Genomic DNA, 20,000 nt, shown 5'->3' on the forward strand with positions numbered 1-20,000 from the left:
CCTGGAGAGAGCTTTCCAACAACTCAACTGGCAAGAAAAAGGAATAAAAATAATGGAGAATATCTAAGTCACCTAAGATTTGCTGATGACATCATTATCATTGCTCACACCAAAGAAGAGCTTCAACATATGCTCACCGAGCTAAATGGAGCCAGCAAATCAATTGGCTTCCACATGAACTTCCAAAAGACCAAAGTCATGAGCAATAAATATACTGAAAATGCAGATGACATACTTGAAACTGAAAACCAACAAATTGAGGAAGTGGACCACTACATCTACCTAGGACAACGAATCTCTCTACATGACGCCTGTAAAGAGAGCGAAATAAAAAGAAGAATAACCCTCGGTTGGCAAGCGTTTGGAAGAGCCAATACAGTGTTAAAAAATAAGAAGATTCCTATCATCATAAAAAGGAAAGTCTATAATCAGTGTATCCTCCCCACTGTCACCTATGGGGCCGAAACTTGGAATCTAACAAAAAAGCTTTCCCTTAAATTACCAACAATGCAGAGGGCACATGAGAGAATTATGCTAAATCTAACATGGAAGGATAGAAAAACAGCTAAATGGATACTTAAAAAAACTAAAGTAATGGATATCCTTGAAACCATTAGCAAGCTCAAATGGAACTGGGCGGGGCACATTGCCAGGATGACAGACAACCGATGGACATCACGAACAACCTTCTGGACACCCCGAGGATACACAAGAAACCGAGGAAGACAAAAAACCCGCTGGCGAGATGACTTAGACCAACATAAGCTACAGTGGCACAGAATAGCTTGCGGTAGAAGTCTGTGGAGGAACCTGGGGAAGGCCTACATCCAACAAAGGTCTTTTGAAGGCTGAAATGATGATGATGATGAAACTCAGTGATGAATCTATAAGTGTTATAACAATCGCAGTAACTGTTTTGGCATCTATAAAACATGTATTTACTGTACTGAGTGAAAAGGTTGGGGGGGGGGGGGATGTTGGCGTGTTAAAGATATTGAATATTGTGATGGCAAATTACTATATCCTTTCCACTACAGTAACATGTGATATTTCACGAAGATTCTTGTTAATTTCAGTGTTTTCTTCAGATAAAAAACCCTCTTCTATTTTGGTTACTTCATTTTATTTGAATTAAGTTTCCTTCCACTGACATTCGTAAAAAAATATGCTATGTCTCACTTCAGATATACACTATGAAATACTTATTTGAACAAGTATACATACACACGCTTTGTTAAACGGGTACATGAAAAGAAAATTTAGAAAAGAAATTATAAATGTTCGCCTAAACTGTTCAAAACTTCATTGAATTAAACAGCAGACAGAAAGCTAGTTGTACTACAATAGAGGTGAAATACTCATTGTTACCATTTATGCTTTTACGTTGAACAGGGTGACATAAGTATCTTTTCCTAATCTATGTGGGAATAATATATTCTAACGTTTCTAATCTTAAAATGTTTCATATATTCTAGTCATTCCTTCTTATACATAGTTTATTTAATGCCTTATTTAATTTCCCCATTGCTACTTTGTCTGTTGGAACCTTAGGCCTTTTAGCATACTGCACTTCCAACTATAGGCCTACTACTACTACTACTACTACTACTACTACTACTACTAATAATAATAATAATAGCCTCACGCGTTAGAGATATTCGTAAAAAATTTCTAAGAGTCGCCAACATTCAATATAAAATATTACAAATCGCTACATATATTTTTTTTAAATCGATAAAAACATACCTTGAAACTAACAAGAACGCCGAATAGACAGAGCAGAAACTAAGTTGAATATACAAACTATGCTCACGTATATTAAAAAACTATATTATTTAAAAATATTACTTATATATTTATAGCAACATTTCCTGAAACAAGAAACGATTCCAATTACTTAAATCGAAAACGTAATGAAAATGTTAGAAAACGAAGTGTCCCGTAGAAAACAAAGAAAACGGAGAAGGGTAATAGCAAAGAAAACGGTTTGGATGGGGGTAACAATGCTAAATATTTCGCAAGCCCTTTATCATCTTTCTTTGTTGCCAAATTGATGCAATAATATGCGGTCACATAAGATATAGGTATTATATCATCATCAGAAATTAGTATAATAAAGGAAATATGATTTAAAAGACTATTTAGGAGTACCAAAGGTTTCTAATTAGCGAATAAATACTTTTCTAGATAAGACTTTCGTTACAAGAAAGGTAATTAATATCTTAAACACACGATATACCTCTTTTTGATACAATAATTACATAAAATAGTAATTATGGAATAGAATAGCATAATATATATAACGGAACGAATGGAATTCATAGACACTAGCGGCCACTAATTCGGTGAAATAAATATTTTCGTAGTTTTTATATTTCAAAAGTGCATGCCCACGCCATCTATGAGCGGAAGATGAAACAAAGCGCTAAGCAGTTTTATTCACTCCTGTATGTCGGCTCACTCATAAATACACACATAGCCATTACTACGGTAGTTATATTGAAAAACTATTATGTTGTCGCAAAATGCAGCAGACTTACTCAAATTTTTACAATTTAATTAGTAAATATAAATTATTTAGTAAATTCCAAAATTATAGTCAAAATATGTAACTATTCAACCATCTAAAAAGGAGTTTCGGTTGTTGAAGAGAAACCAAAAGTCCAACAAAAACAGAGATATAACTTAAAGAATCTGTTACGGGTAATTAAAGCTTTGCCCAATGCTTTAACAAATATTACCTTATTACAGAAAAAAAAACTTTGAAAAGCCATAAAATTCTTATTTCTTAGACACACGTTTATTCAAGAATTAAGGACAGCCTACTTTCACCGATATCAACTGCCTAATTTAAGAAACAAATAGTTTCGAAATGGCTTATTACTCCAATGAAAGCTTTCAGAAATAAGTCTTATTTTTAATTAAAAACGGAAGTAAACCTAATCTTAAATCACTGACACCAGCATTACAACATATCTTGCAAATTTACCAAAAGAACAGTTAGAAAACCATACAAATTTCGTCTTACCTGAGGTTATTATCCTCGTTCACCGAGGTAGTTCTTCCATTGAAATCACAGCGAAGAGTGATTTAAACAATGGATCAGTGAACCTTGTAAACTAAATGGCAAAATTTGCGGGAACTATTTTTTGTGGATCAAATATTCTGGAATTAAAAGTTTTTAGTTTGCTAACTTTATCAGTCATTGAAATGTTGTTGGTTGAATATTTTATAAGACATTTTTACGATTGTTTTAATTAAATTATCATAAGTAATTACTGGTTGAGAGTTTTGGTAGGTAGGGCCTATTACCACAGTCATTATTATTATTATTATTATTATTATTATTATTATTAGCTAAGCTACAACCCCAGTTGGAAAAGCAAGATGCTATAATCCTAAGGGTTTCAACAGGGAAAAAATAGCCCAAGGAGGAAATAAATAAATAAATGATCTAAGAAACAATGATTAATCAAAATAAAATATCTAAAAAACAGTACCATAAAAAAGATATTTCATAAATAAACTACAAAAAAAAGACTGTTCAGCCTGTTCAACGTAAAAACATTTGCTGCAAGTTTGAACTTTTGAAGTTCTATCGATTCTTAAAAAGACAATTTCTACTACAGCTTCAAAGAGATTCCTGTTAATTTTAGTGTTTTGCAATATTTAAAGTTCCTAGTGGTAACGTCCCTGACTGGTGAACGCCAGACTGGGGTTTAAGCCTCGCTCAGACTCGCTAGTTTCTTTGGTCTCTGCAACCTCACTATCCTTGTGAATTAAGGGTGGGGTGTTCGGGGGAGCCTATAGGCCTATCTGCCGAGTAATCAGCAGCCATTGCCTGGCCCTCCTTGCTCCTAGTTTGGGTGGAGAGGTGTATATAGGGCCAGTCTCTAGAGCATTGTCCTGCTTGATAGGGAGATGTCAATTTCCCTTGTCTCTGCCATTCATTAGTGGCCTTTTAAACCTTTAAACTAGCACGAATGGACACCAGCCTGGCATTTTCAATAGACCTGTTGTGTCTTATTTCAAATATACATTATGAAATACATAGGTGAACAAATACACACTTTTTATTAAACGAATTTAGAATACCCAGTAGTTTATTTAACTTCATAAAAAAGAAATTTAAAGACATTACCAATGTTCACCTTAACAGTTTAAAAGGATGAGATAAATCTATTTAATATTTTACTTAAGAATATGTTCATTTTGAGAAAAATTAGTAACATTTGTATAAATGATAAATTTCTTGATGATAATTGAAGTTTAAATTATTTATATTGCAGTAATCTTTATTTTGTATTATTATTATTCTTTTTTTTTTTTGTAAATATTACCTGATTGACTAATATTAGTTTATGAAAACGATGAATTATAAACAACAACGTGAAAAAACAATATAAAAATATGGGTGTGTATATCATACATACATATTTGTAAAAGTGGGCATATAAAACTTTATATTTTCTTAAAAATAATAATAAAAAAAAAAAAACACCAGTTTAAAAGCGTGTGGAATCAAACAGTAGATGGAAAGCCTGTTCTGCCATAATAATGGTGAAATGTTTATGGTGTTCATTATGTGAACAGCTCGAGTTCCATTTAGTTGGAATTTGAAGTTCAGAGCTTCCTGCAAATACTTTTTACGTTGAACAGCCTAACACAAGTCTCTTTTCATAGGTTATATATGTGAGATCTATTTTACGTTCTTGCTTATCTTATAGTAATACTTTATATCTGTTATTCATTATTTCTTATATGTAGTTTGATCATTTCTTTATATATTTCTTTACTGGAGTATTTTGACTGTTGGAGCCCTAAGGCTACTTGTAGTACCATGTCTTTCCAACTAGGGTTGCGGCTTGGTTGGTAACAACAACAACAACAACAACAACAACAACAACTAACTAACCAACTAACTAAATATATAAAGATAAATAAATAAATATAAAGAAATAAATAACTATATAACTATATAACTATATAAATATATAAATATATAAATATATAAATATATGAATATATAAATATATAAATATATAAATATATAAATATAAAAAACTAAAAAACTAAAAAACTAAAAAACTAAAACTAAAAAACTAAAACTAAAGCTAATAATAATAATAATAATAATAATAATAATAATAATAATAATAATAACGATGATATTGATGCTAATGGGACTTATTTTAACATAACATATATTTTTTTAATTGGCATCAGTGATATATTAGTTTTCTTTAACTCAAAAAATTCTCCCTGTTCTGAAAAATAAACAACGTAAAGTGAATATGAATATTAACCCAGACTTCCTCATTTATACTGTTTAGATTAAAATACCAATATCATCAGACTAACATCTGAGAAGAGATTTTTTGTTTAATTTTAACAACCAATGAAATAATGTGTTGGTTTAGCTTCCAGGAAAATATATTTAAACGTCGTTTATTGCTAATACTGATCACCAACCAGAATTTGGAATTACATCTTATTATTCTGAAGCTTCAAGGATTAAATATTCTTACTGTTTACATATTTTTCTTACCTCTAAATAAAATAAGTGTTCTTGAATAATTCCTGAAGATATGCATTAATTCGTATTTTTTTGTATTCTTTAGAACACCACGAACATTTAAACGAGAATGGCTTTATTCTACGTCAGTCTCATACCTTTAGAATAAGATTTAAACCTATAAATAAATACTGATGGTTTTAGTCTAATGTTTTAAATTTCACAAACTTTCAAGATAAAAATTTGACATTATTGTTAGCCCATTGCAAGTCTGAAAAGTCAATAGCCATCACTACTAATTCTTGGTATTCAGACTTTTAATCCTATTCTTATAAAAGCTAAGAAAATCCAATGAAATAGATTTAGTTTAACAGCAGTTTACACGTTTTAAAAATAGCAGCAATACAATTTTCTCTTTCAAGAACACAACTCAGCTTTCCACATAAATATTTTCTTTTTTGTTTAAAAGCTATACAAACTAAGGTCTATTAAAAGAGATTATTGCCCAGAGCCGTACACAAAGCCCGCTAAAAGCAGATGTGCCGACATAAGTGCTCGAAATTGAGGGATATGAAGGCTCGAAGCCTTACTCGGCTCAGAAACTATTTCAACACTATTTAGCGAGGTGCTCCCGCCATTACCCAAAGTGTGCCTGCATGCAGAGATAATACTGCGCTATAACTTACTAACATAGTTTATACCCTAAACAAGAATCCTTGTAACTATCTCTCTCTCTCTCTCTCTCTCTCTCTCTCTCTCTCTCTCTCTCTCTCCCTCTCTCTCTCTCTGTGTTAAACTATACCACCAAATTACAGAGTTTTTCGTCTTGTTCATCAACGATCAACTTGGTATATTTTTTGGGGAGGGCCTATCAGCTCATATTATACCAGCTTTCTCTCTCTCTCTCTCTCTCTCTCTCTCTCTCTCTCTCTCTCTCTCAAACTATACCACCAAATTGCTTATGAGTTTTTCTTCTTGTTCATCAGCATCAACTTGGTATATTTTTTTAGGGTAAACATATCAGCTCATATTAGATCCAGCCTCTCTCTCTCTCTCTCTCTCTCTCTCTCTCTCTCTCTCTCTCTCTCTGCTTTTTCTTCTTGTTCATCAACACAGCTTGGTATATATTTATTGGGTGACATATCAGCTCATATTATGACAGCCTGTGGGCTAATTCCATTTATCAGAGACGGGTAACCAACTCTCATCTCTTATACTTATTTTTGAGGGACATGTCTTGATTATTTCCTGTCACTTAATGGAGAGTTTTCTTTGTGTTGGGTAATGAAAGTTTTGGAGAGAAAGATTACTTTAGAAATCTGATGCTTAGTTTAGTCCTTGGGTTTTTACTACATTATCATTCAAGCTTGAATCCCCATTGAAGATTGAGACTTTTTAGTTATATTATGGTTTTAGCATTAAGATCTCAATCTTAAGATTAAATATTCTTTAAGCTGGATACTATAATCATTACTTGGTCCTTGGCTTGAGACCACAATGCTATTCAAGCTTAAAAAATATCTTCAAGCTTGATTCCTCTTTTAGTTGTATTGTAGTGTTTGCCTTAAGACCTCAGAGCTATTGAAGCTTGAAGAATCTTCAAGATGGATACCATCTTATTATCTGGTCTTTGACTTTAAACCAGGATGCTATTTAAGCTCAAAAACGTTTCAAGCTGGATCCTTCTCTTAGTTATAAAGTATAGTAGTAATTACCTTAAGAACCCAATGTAATTCAAGCTTAGGAAACCCTTCAAGCTGGATTCTTTTTCAGTTATATTGAAGTTCTTGTTTTAAGACCACAATATTATTCAAGATTAAGAAACTTTTAAAGATAGGTACAATTTTATTTATGTGGTTTTAGGTTTAAGACAACAATTGTAGTGTAAAATAGTATATTACTCAAAAAAAAAAAAAAAACTTTGATCTTATTGAATTTGGACACTTATATATATATATATATATATATATATATATATATATATATATATATATATATATATATATATATATATGTATATATTATTACTTGCTAAGCTGCAACCCTAGTTGGAAAAGCAGGATATTATAAGTCCAAAGGCTCCAACACGGAAAAATATCCCAGTGAGGAAATGAAACAAGGAAAATTAAATATTTTAAGAAGAGTAACCATATTAAATAAATATTTCTGATATAATCTATATAAACTTGAACAAAACAAGAAAAAGAGAAATAAGATAGAATAGTGTTCCTGAGTGTACCCTCAAGCACTGAATGATGTTTCCTTGTAAAAAAAAAAAAAAATGAAAAGAAAAAAAAAAAAACCTTAAAATCGAATAAACGAAAATAGATCCCGTTATCCGCTATTGTTTCCAGAGCAAAAATTGCTTCCGCAAGCATGCCAGCAAGCAGCCATTTTTTGAATTGCTTTTCCCAGGCACATGATAATGGTCAGCTCTAATGCTTTCGGACGCCATTTGTAAGCAAAACGGGAGCTCCTTTGGCCACTCCAAAGCTCTCCTGGGTGTTTCGGCTGTTGGCTAACACGCGAGGGGCTCGTTGGAGCGAACGTAGGGAATAATAGTTGAGAATATGTAATTGCAGTTCGAAGGTTTTTAAGGGCGGCAGTTTTGGTGGAATTTTGTGGGAAGTGTTCGTTTTTGCGACTGTGATGATGAATGAGAGAGAGAGAGAGAGAGAGAGAGAGAGAGAGAGAGAGAGAGAGAGAGAGAGAGAGAGAGAGAGAGAGAGAGTTATCCTATACAGTAAGCAGATATAAATTGGAGAGAGAGAGAGAGAGAGAGAGAGAGAGAGAGAGAGAGAGAGAGAGAGAGAGAGAGAGATATTTCTCCTATACAGTATGTTGATATAAAATGGAGAGAGAGAGAGAGAGAGAGAGAGAGAGAGAGAGAGAGAGAGAGAGAGAGAGAGAGAGATTTCCTTTATAGTATGTTGATATAAAATGGAGAGAGAGAGAGAGAGAGAGAGAGAGAGAGAGAGAGAGAGAGAGAGAGAGAGAGAGAGAGAGTGTTATCCTATACAGTAAGCAGATATAAATTGGAGAGAGAGAGAGAAAGAGAGAGAGAGAGAGATTTCTCCTATACAGTGTGTTGATATAAAATGGAGAGAGAGAGAGAGAGAGAGAGAGAGAGAGAGAGAGAGAGAGAGAGAGAGAGAGAGAGTTATCCTATACATAAGCAGATATAAATTGGAGAGAGAGAGAGAGAGAGAGATTTCTCCTATACAGTATGTTGATATAAAATGGAGAGAGAGAGAGAGAGAGAGAGAGAGAGAGAGAGAGAGAGAGAGAGAGATTTTTCCTATATAGTAGGGTGATATAAAATGAAGAGAGAGAGAGAGAGAGAGAGAGAGAGAGAGAGAGAGAGAGAGAGAGAGAGAGAGAGAGAGAGCATCGTTGAAACGGCTCCATTATCATAAAGAGAATATATAAAGTCACTGAATGTCAAAAACCTTCTACCGCACTATAACTGACATCAAGCTTTTGCAGTCATCGTACCTGAGGCAGGAGGAAAAGTCAGCGAGTTGCCGAGTCGGATATAACGACCTTTAAAAGGCGTTTTTTCATTATCTTTTCCTGGTGGAACTCGCTTCCCACCGGTGGCGTTCATTATCCTTCAGCTTCTGACGTCGAAGCTCGCGTCTCTTCGCAGTATTTATATTCCTCCTCGTCTGTTATCTTTAATTCCAGTCTCAGACGGATGGAATTAAAGATCAAGATAATTCTCTTGGCATGCAAATATTCCAGGACCTTTCCTCCGGGAAAATTGTGTTTGTATTGTGACTTTTGCATACTTTTGTAATTAGGTCTTGCTGTTGTATCTGTTTAGTTTAGCTATGAGAAATCATAATGAACGAAACCGGAGAAGAGCCAATTCTGAGGGGAATATTATGTCTTCTCTTGATATTTTAATTTCATTTTTGCTGATGGTTTGATGTGTAAATTGTTAGGGTATTAATATTTCTGGTTTTATTGTATATTTCGTTATCAGTTATTATGATGACATTTATATTTCCAGATGAAAACTATTTCGAATCTCATTGCAAGATGGAATAAAATCTGTAATTTCGTGACTGACCAGGGTGTTTAAGGTTTGTCTATATGGTGGAAAAGTTCCAAATGAGTGATAATAAGTAACTGGAATTCTTATGATAGAGGAATATTATTATTATTATTATTATTATTATTATTATTATTACTTGCTAGGCCACATCCCTAGTTGGAAGAGCAGGATACTATAAGCCCAGGGGCCCCAACAGGGAAAATAGCTCAGTGAGGAAAGAAAACAAGGAAAAATAAAATAATTTGAGAACAGTAACAACATTAAAATAATTAGCTCCTATATGAACTATAAAAACTTTAACACAACAAAAAGAGAAATTAAATAGAATAGTGTGCCTGGGTGTACCATCAAGCAAGAGAACTCTAACCCAAGACAGTGGAAGACCATGGTACAGAGGCTATGGCAATATCCAAGAATAGAGAACAATGGCTTGATTTTGGAGTGTCCTCCTGGAAGAGCTGCCGAGTTAATGATAAGAGTGTTTGGGTAAGGCATTAGTAAATTTACTACAGTAATAAGATTGGTTGTAAGAGTGATTAATTGTAAACAAAACATTAAAAACAAGATAAATTTAATTTAAGAAATTCAGAAGATTTGGACGAGGAAGACAGGTAGTTAGACACTAACCCGAATTTGATATTTGCTTGTCCCTCTTTCGCTAAGGGATTTATCTAGTTTTTAGTGCAAGTGGGGCCAAGTAAGGTCAGGGCTATGAAAGACTGGGTGGGGAAGATGTTTTGAGTTTATTTCAAGAAGAAATTTATATTTAATTTAAATAAACACACAATTAGTACAGGACCTTACGGGGTGAATGACTCGGTGGGCTAGAAGTTTTGGTCTTATTTCAAAAAAGAATTTATATATATATATATATATATATATATATATATATATATATATATACTTAAATAAACACATAATTAGTACATGAACTAACTGCTAAATTTGTAAATGAAATTTTTGTGGAAATTGTATTTTAACATAGAAGGAAAATTGAGATTTATTAGTAATAAGTTTTGTATTGAATATAAAAATTTAGAAACAATCCCATTTTAATGGTTAATTTATGATAAGTTTTTGATAAAATGTAAACAATTAGGATACAGCCCCATTTCAATGGATTTATATGACACAAACTCATATGTTTATATATTCACAATGAAAGATTAGAAGAGCAAATTTATAGCAGCAATAACACCAAAAAAATTATCTTTTACGAAAGAATAAAACGTTAAAAGTATAAAGATTTCATTACAGAACATTTATCTTTGGAAAAGAAGTCAGGTATCCTGACATCTAGTTGAAGTCAGTGAAAAGAGCAATGATTGAAACATGCACAATTTACTGTTAGAATAAAAAGCGTTTCTCATTTATACTGAGTCTTCAAAAGAACGAATTACCAGGAAATTTACAGAGAATTAGCGCCAAATCCGACAGTCAGAATGATCAAAATGAATTCTAATGGAAGGCTGGTTCTCCTTTACAACTCGAGTTGAGCTACAAATTAGAGCTTTTTTTAGATTTATTTGGAGAAATTCTACCAATTCCTGGAAATATCTGTTCTAAAATTCCACTTTTTATGAAATGACCAGACTTTTTTTCTCTAAATAATAACAAAAATAATGTCTTGTCTGAAATATTTTAAAAAAATTGAATATTTTTAGCAGTTTATTTTTGAGATTTTCATTAAATAGTTCAATTAATTAATAACTTTTTAATTAAAAAGTGGTATGTTTAGGAAAGGCATTTAAACATTTTGGTTTCTTGGAAATATTAATATGTCACATTTTTTCTTGGATTATTTTTCAAGTTTTTTTTTATTTAAATGGCAGGAATCCTGATAAAGTTATTTTTCGAATTCATCTTCCGATATATATATATATATATATATATATATATATATATATATATATATATATATATACACTTTGCATACCAGTGTTACCCAAAATTTTTCTTAACTCGCCTATCCATCGTCTTCTCTTCTTTGCCCTGATTCTTTTGCAGTCTCGAGGAGTCTTCAGGGACCCATTTCGTTATTCTCAATATCCATCTATTATTTATCATTCTCATTATATGTCAAATTTCCTTTCCTTTTCCTTATATGGTGTTAGAATATCCTCTACTTTATAAGAAGAGAGAGAGAGAGAGAGAGAGAGAGAGAGAGAGAGAGAGAGAGAGAGAGAGAGAAGCAGGCTGGCTTGATTACGGACACCGCAATTTCCTGTCATCGTACATGAGGCACACGGGAAAGTCACCCGGTTGCCGATTCGTGAATAAACGACATCCCTTCATTTGCAAGGTCAAGCTCGCAAACTTTTCATTTATTCTTGTTCCCGGAGTTGAAACTAAGAAGAGTCTCTTGTGTATATCTCTTCTTTTACTCGTGTCTTTAGTCCTTAGAAGTAAATAAGATCGGTAAAAAACCTTATATTCGTTAATGTTTCTCTATTCAACTCGGAAAGAAGATAAGTTTCCCTTTAAGTAAATATGAGTTTCTGAAATTCAGGCAAGCTTAAATTTTCCATAAAAGCGTGTTATCTTATATATGTTGAGGTCGCCTATTAGACGTGTCCCTGCCTATCGATAGGGTGGACTGGGGTTCGAGACCCGCTCAAGCTCTATAGTTTCGCATAGTGTATACAATCTTACCATCATTGTGAGCTAGGTATGGGGAGTTTGGGACAGCCTATTGGTATACATGGTGAGTCATTAGCAGCCATTGCCTGGGTCTCCGTGGTCCTAGCTTGGGTGGAGAAGGACACTCCAAATTCTCCAGTAGTTTATTTATTTACTTATTTCCTTTCCTCACCGGGCTATTTTTTTCCTGTTGAAGCTTCTTTAGGGCTTATAGCATCCTGCTTTTCCAACTAGGGCTGTACCTTGGTTGGTACTACTACTACTACTACTACTACTACTACTACTAATAATAATAATCATAAAGTCAGTCTCTACTACATTATAATAATAATAATAATAATAATAATAATAATAATAATAATAATAATCATATAGTCAGTCTCTACTACATTATAATAATAATAATGATAATAATAATAATAATAATTATATATTCAGTCTCTAATACATTTTGCTGATAGGCCATATTTCAACGACTCATATTCACATTTTTCAATCACTTTAATCTCGCTCTCAACTTTGATTCAATATGACTTTGTGGTCAAGCAATAAAAGAGCAGGCAAATAACTCAAATCAATTTAAAATCAATTCTCGACGTATTAAATTGTGATGGGTGAAATTGTCAAACGGCCAATTAAACCCCCAATTAACTTTAAACGATGTAGTTAACGAGCGCTGTCCGAGGCTAATTTATCTTTAATAAAAGTTCACAATTGATATCCATTTGAATTAAGTATTTCTGCAAATTATCCATTCTTAGGTTTGCATCGAGATTTTTTCTATTTTTCCCAGTAAAGGAAAAAGGTTATAACCTCTTATTGGATATATATATATATATATATATATATATATATATATATATATATATATATATATATATATAGATGTGTGTATATATATATATATATATATATATATATATAGATGTGTATATATATATATATATATATATATATATATATATATATATATATATATATATATATATATATATATATAAATAAATGAATATATATATATATATATATATATATATATATATATATACATATGTATATATTTACGTATATATACCATCTATTATAAGAAAGGTTAAAGGATTATCTCTAAATATTTGTCTTTAAAAATCTTCTTTTATATATAGCAAAATAGATCATTTAAACGCAACCTTATTTTTAGCAATACTCAATGATTTTAAATTTGCAGAAAACTAATGTAAAAATGTCTGCTGGTCCATCAGTTAGAATATTTTCGGTATATTTCAAAATGGATTTGTAAAAATTATCTGAGGGAATTTATACAAATTGTTAACAGAATTTTTTTTAATGATTAATATAACATCAGCGATTTATTGTCAATTCTTCAATTTAACTGTCTAAAAATTGTGACCTTTTTTCTTTTATCAAACTTTTCAATGATTAATATATCGGTAATTTATATTCAATTCCTTAATTTAGACGCCAAAGAAATTTTACATTTTTATCTAGAACCAAGAGCAGGACAATTGTGTTTTTATTTTTGTTTTTATTTATGTCTTCATTTTTTTTTTTTTTTTTTTGCATAATCCTATCTACCTTTTAGAAAATGTACACTTTTACATAAAATGTCCAACGTATCCTAAGCACTATTTGGTGAATTAATGTTTTCTGGTTATATGTTTTTATGTTGAACAGGCTAACATAATTCTCTCTTCATAGTTTATATTTGTTTTGATGTTGTTGCTGTTTTGAGGTATTTTAACTATTTATGATTTCTCATATCGTTTGTTTATTTCCTTATATTCTTTCCTCACTGAGCTATTTTTCCTCATCAGAGCCATTGGGCTTATAGAATCTAGCTTTTCCAACTAGGGCTCTAGATTAGCTAATAATAATAATAATAATAATAATAATAATAATAAAAATTAGCATTTCACATCATGTTAGGGAGAGCCGTTCCAAAGCTCCTCTTCTCATCTCTGGGATACACGCCGATCTCCACATGCTCCTGAAAGAAATCTCAAGACTATAGCGAATAGCGATTTCTTACAATCCTTGAAGTAGCTCCTACTATCGATACTGCCTCCCTTCCATTACACAACCAATATTAGCTATAGTTTCGCTCTCATATTGGAGAGGGTAGAAGGGATTATTGCGTCTTGGAGAAGTATTTGTGGGTGCTGCCATACTTACTGTTCTAGATAAACCCTTTACTGTTTTTCTTCTTCTTCTTCTTCTTCTCCTTCTTCTTCTTCTTCTTCTTTAGCTCTTCCCATTTCTATCTGAGGTCAGCTGTTGTAGATAAACCCTTTACTGTTCTTCTTCTTCTTCTTCTTCTTCTTCTTCTTCTTCTTCTTCTTCTTCTTTAGCTTTTCCCATTTCTATCTGAGGTCGGCTGTTCTAGATAAACCTTTTATTGTTGTTGTTGTTGTTGTTCTTCTTCTTCTTCTTCTTCTTTAGCTTTTGCCATTTCTGTCTGAGGTCGGCTGTTGTAGATAAACCTTTTATTGTTGTTGTTGTTATTGTTGTTGTTCTTCTTCTTCTTTAGCTTTTCCATTTCTATCTGAGGTCAGCTGTTGTAGATAAACCCTTTACTGTTTTTTTCCTTCTTCTTCTTCTTTCTCTTCTTCTTCTTTAACTTTTCCCATTTTTATCTGAGTCAGGCGTTTCCTAAGGGTTATGGTAGCCTAGTGGAAGTGTCCCTGCCTGTCATTCTGCTGGACGAGAGTTCAAGACCCATTCAAGCTCGATAGTTTCTTGTACTGTCTGCAACTTCACCATCCTTGTAAGCTAATGACTGGGGGTTGTGGGAGCTTGTAGATCTACCTTCTTATTCATCAGCAGCAAATGCCTGGCCCTCCCTGGTCCTACCTCGATGGAGAGGAGCTTAGGTGCCGATCATATGTATATGTGGTCAGTCTCTAGGGGATTGTCACTGGTCCTTGCCTCTGCCATTCATGAGCAATATTTAGACCTTTAAATTATAGTCTCAGAGTTAAGGATATTTCTTGAAACCCAGAAAAAAAACCTAAGTTTTATTTAGAATTATTCATAAATATAATGTAAAATCTTAAGTTTTTCCTTCGATTAAATACAATTCTTTACTTTTCCTTATATTTCAAGTTACCTATTTCGTATTTTGTCTATCATTTCATGGGTTCCTCCTGGCCAATACAGTGGTAACGTATTCGCCTAGCATTTGCATGGCCGCAGATCGATCCCAGCAGGGGACTGTGAGTTTAAGCATTTTACTGGGGAGGGCACTGATGGTGTTGGGTTGTGGTGGCTGAGTAGTAACGTCCTTGCCTGGTGATTTCCAGACTGGGGTTCGAGTTCCGCTCAAACTTGTTATTTCCTTTGGTCACTGCAACCTCACCTTCATTGCGAGCTAAGGAGGGGGGTTTATCTACTGCATCATCAGTTGCCATTGCCTGGCCCTACTTGGTCCTAGCGTTGGTGGATAGGGGGCCTGGTTCGTTGATCATATGTAATATGGCCAGTCTCTCGGGCATTGTCCTGCTTGATAAGGAAATGGCACTGTCTCTTGCCTGTGCCATTCATGAGCTGACTTTAAATCTTTAAGCCATCCGTACAAATTCTTCCCCCTTTAGATTATATTGAACTGGACTCGAGTCCAGTTGCCAAATGGCAATATTTCTATGACATGAGTTGCCATCTACTAATTTTCAACTAGTATTTTCATCTTGGACGTCTTAGGAAAGAGAAATCTTCTGTCCTTACGTAGCCCTGGGCTGAATATAAATTACTCAATATAAGCTGATATATCGTTTAATAGTATAACAATATAAAAAACAGATATCAAAATTAACAAAACAGAAAATATCAATATAAAATTAATAAGAATATCAAGAAATTAACTAAACCATCTTAGGTTAGAGATCTTTTGCTTAGGGGTACACTCAGGCATGCTGTTCTACCTTATTTCTCTTCCTCTTGTTTTTCTGAATTCTCATAGTTTAAATGCGAAGGATCTAATTTAGTGTTACTGTTCTTGAAATATTTAATTTTATTTTAGTTTTGATTGTTTGTTTTTATCTTATAATTTATTTACTTTTTTCTTTTCCTCACTGGGCTATTTTTCCTTGTTAGAGCTCTTGGGATTATAGCATCTTGCTTTTCAAAATAAGTTTATATAGCCTATCTTGTAATGATAATAATAGTAATAATAACAATAATCATGATAATAATTATACTACTACTACTACTACTACTACTACTACTAATAATAATAATAATAATATAATATAGACTGAAATCCAGAAAAGTAGATTAAAATAGAAATCTAATCTTTAGGTAGGACGTCAGAAAAGTATCCTTTCACTGAGGTTCCTACAATTTCTTCCAGTCGTCTTTGCCTTGAAAGTAATCATCCTTTGGAACAATGTCCCTTTACCTCTATTTACTGGTCTTTTCGGTCTTCTTCTCTCCAATGAAACTTTTTTTTTTTTTTTTTCGTTCAGGATCATGGCCTTGATTTCTCTCCTTGTGGGTCTTTTTCTGTCTCCTTTTTTCATTTTGTTGGAGAGAGAGAGAGAGAGAGAGAGAGAGAGAGAGAGAGAGAGAGAGAGAGAGAGAGAGAGAGAGAGAGAGAGAGAGAGAATTCACTGAGATTTTGTTTAATTTGAAGTGTTCACAAAAATAGGTACAGATATCTGGCTTTTTGTGAACACTTCTGATTGAGCAATATCTTAGTGACTCTCTCTCTCTCTCTCTCTCTCTCTCTCTCTCTCTCTCTCTCTCTCTTCATATATATATATATATATATATATATATATATATATATATATATATATATATATATATATATATATATATATATATATATATATGAAGAGAGAGAGAGAGAGAGAGAGAGAGAGAGAGAGAGAGAGAGAGAGAGAGAGAGAGAGAGAGAGAGAGAGAGAGAGTGTCATGGGTAGATATAATACTTTTAAAAGGAGATGTTTAAAAGACAAAAATATTTATTCCCAGTGTAAGCAGCGAGGGTAGACGAGATTCGACTGTGGCCCTGTTTGGGCAATCCTGTCATCTCTTCATTTTCATCACCATTTTGGAAGTAAACCAATCCTCGCCGAGAGCGCCTGCCGTGATAAGGAAACTGTCCTGTCTGACCAAGATGTCATCGTCTTAATTAGTGGAGTCAGCATATTTTGAGAAACCGAGCCTGAGGGAAATCCTTGTTTAGGATATATGTCATCATGGAAGGACACGTGCTGCCTTTTGTTACGACTTAGGACGGGGTCCAGATTGCGTCAGAAATTTCTTCTAGAAGCTTCTATGGTGTGATCGAAGTGGGCGTTTTAGAGGAAGCCAATAGAGATGCAGAATTGTTAAAAAGAACGCCTTCTATGGAGATGACCACTGCCTACTGTAATTAACTCCGCCCATACATAGGTATATAAACTTCAAGAAGAGATTGTCCAAGAGAGATAGGACAGGACATAAGACAGTAGAGGAACTATGTCCGAAACAGATAAGATCCAAGTCCTAGCAAGATAAGAAACAGAGAAGACCAGAAGTCTGATAGAGCCAGATTCTATCCTTCCCTTCAGGCAACAAAAGCCCATCTCCAAAAAATCCTGCTATGACCAAGAAAAAGAGACAAATTGAAGCAGCTAGCCCTCCCTGCTTGTGACAAGAAATAGCCAACACTGCCTGCAGCCTGCCTTCGTTCAACAGTATCATCGAATTCTTGGAAGAAGACCTATGATGTCCTATCTTGATGCCACCCTTTTGTGACGTTTTCGAATTCGGTCATCGTGCCAGTTTCTTTTGAACTTCAGCCGCCCTTCTGCAACGTTCTCAAGCCTGAAGCCTCCGTACCAGCATCGTCTCAGCAGCTTCTGAAAACTAATCCTTAATTATTTCTACCTTATTGACTGTTCCCCTTTTCTGTTGGTGTTTGATTGGTTTGGTTTGTCAGTTAAAGTAACCGAAGAAGTAGCATTGGTTTCCTTTGTAAGTTTGTGAGTAAACGTGTTGTGTTTTATCGTGAGTTTCTTTTTATATTCATTTCCCATATTTAATTGGTTGTTGTTGATATTTATTCTACTTATTAAAAGAACCTGTAACGATTTTAAGATCGTAACAGAGAGAGAGAGAGAGAGAGAGAGAGAGAGAGAGAGAGAGAGAGAGAGAGACAACAGTCACTGGGATATTGTTTAATCTGAAGGTTTCACAAAAATCAAAATATCTGTACATACATAATCAACACTTGAACCACCGCTCAACCCAAGTTAGTATCATGGGGGAACCAGTTGTATATATCTACTATAGACATAGTGTAAAGACTCAATATGGCTCAGGTTGTGGTGGCCTGGAGGTAGCGTCCTTGCCTGCTGATTGCCAGACTGGGGTTCGAGTCTCGCTCAGACTCGTTAGTTCCTTTGGTCACTGCAACCTCACCATCCTTGTGAGCTAAGTATGGGGTGTTTGGGGGAGCCTATAGGTCTATCTGCTGAGTCATCAGCAGCCACTGCCTGGCCCTCCTTGGTCCTAGCTTGAGTGGAGAGGTGGCTTGGGCGCTGATCATATGTAATATAGTCAGTCTCTAGGGCATTGTCCTGCTTGATAGGGCAATGTCACTGTCCCTTGCCTCTGCCATTCATGAGCGGCCTTTAAGCCTTTAAACCACCACCAAAATCCATCACTTAAAAGCCTAAATGCCACAGAAGCAGGATGTACAGGTGAGACCAGCAGGCTATCACAACTATAGAAGGATGGCGATCTACCGTACTGGGGTTCGAGTCACGCCCAAGCATGATAGGTACTTGTAGTTTGTGGGAGCCTATAGGTCTACTTGCTGAGTCATCAGCTGCCATTGCCTGGCCCATGAAGTGATTGTTGATTAAGTGCTATAATTGAATTTAAGATGAATCCTCTCATGAAAGGGACTATTGCAAAGCTTCTTTAATTTTCTGTATTTTAGATTTTCAACTTGTTTGTCTCTCAAAAATGGGCCATAAGTAAAAGCAGGTGTAAGATTCATCTTGATTCCAAAGCATTTCTATATGAAGGAACCCAAGTCTTAAAGGACAGGATTAGAAATGATACTATAAGAGAGATTACTCAAGTGCCATATGTGGATGAGATCATGATGAAGGGTAGATGAAGAAGGTTTGGGTATGCTTCTTCGCAGTCCCCAAGAGAGATGAGTTTACCAAACTTTCAACTGGGCTCCACAAGGAACTAGAAGAGTTGGAAGACCCAGGGTTATATGGCTGATGGATATGATGGGTGAAGTGGGAGATGATGAATAGATAAGTATTTATTTAAAAGCTCAAGATAAAGACGACTGTCGAAATCTAATCGAGGAGGAGATGGTGATGATGTCTTAAAAATTTGGACTCTGATCATATGTATATACGGTCAGTCTCTAGGGCATTGTCCTGCTATCTAAGACATTGTCACTGGCCCTTGCCTATGCCATTTAAGCCTTTAAAAGTGATTAATGCTTTCCAATAAAACCGTGTGATTAATACCAGAAAAACACAACAGCAATGACCCACTTTCTTTGGCCGTCTCAAGAAAGGGAATTATTTGTTTCAATAAGGCCTGTTATAAATCAGGTAATTTTTATCTCATAAATGAAACTAGACCCATAAACATGAATAATGAGAGGCGCCTCTTGAAAGAACTTTTATATTTTTTTTTAATTTTGGAAGATTAATTTTGGAAATTGTGATGTGTAGAATTTTTCTTTTAGTTTTTTGAAAAATTGTTCTGAAAAGAACGTATTATAATTTGTTCTTAATTTCTATGGAAAGTTAATTATTATTTAATTTA

At 33.9% G+C, this 20,000-nt stretch overlaps 1 protein-coding gene across 1 annotated transcript in view; it reads left to right on the forward strand.

Moving 5' to 3' along the window:
- The window catches only part of LOC137635904 (proteoglycan 4-like), a gene marked incomplete at its 5' end in the record, with an annotated part of 68,353 nt that overhangs the window by 649 nt on the left and 47,704 nt on the right, over window positions 1-20,000 (forward strand). The gene's annotated exons all lie outside the window — the stretch shown is intronic.

The sequence above is a fragment of the Palaemon carinicauda genome, unplaced genomic scaffold (genome assembly GCF_036898095.1).
Source record: "Palaemon carinicauda isolate YSFRI2023 unplaced genomic scaffold, ASM3689809v2 scaffold194, whole genome shotgun sequence".
Classification (NCBI taxonomy): domain Eukaryota; kingdom Metazoa; phylum Arthropoda; class Malacostraca; order Decapoda; family Palaemonidae; genus Palaemon; species Palaemon carinicauda.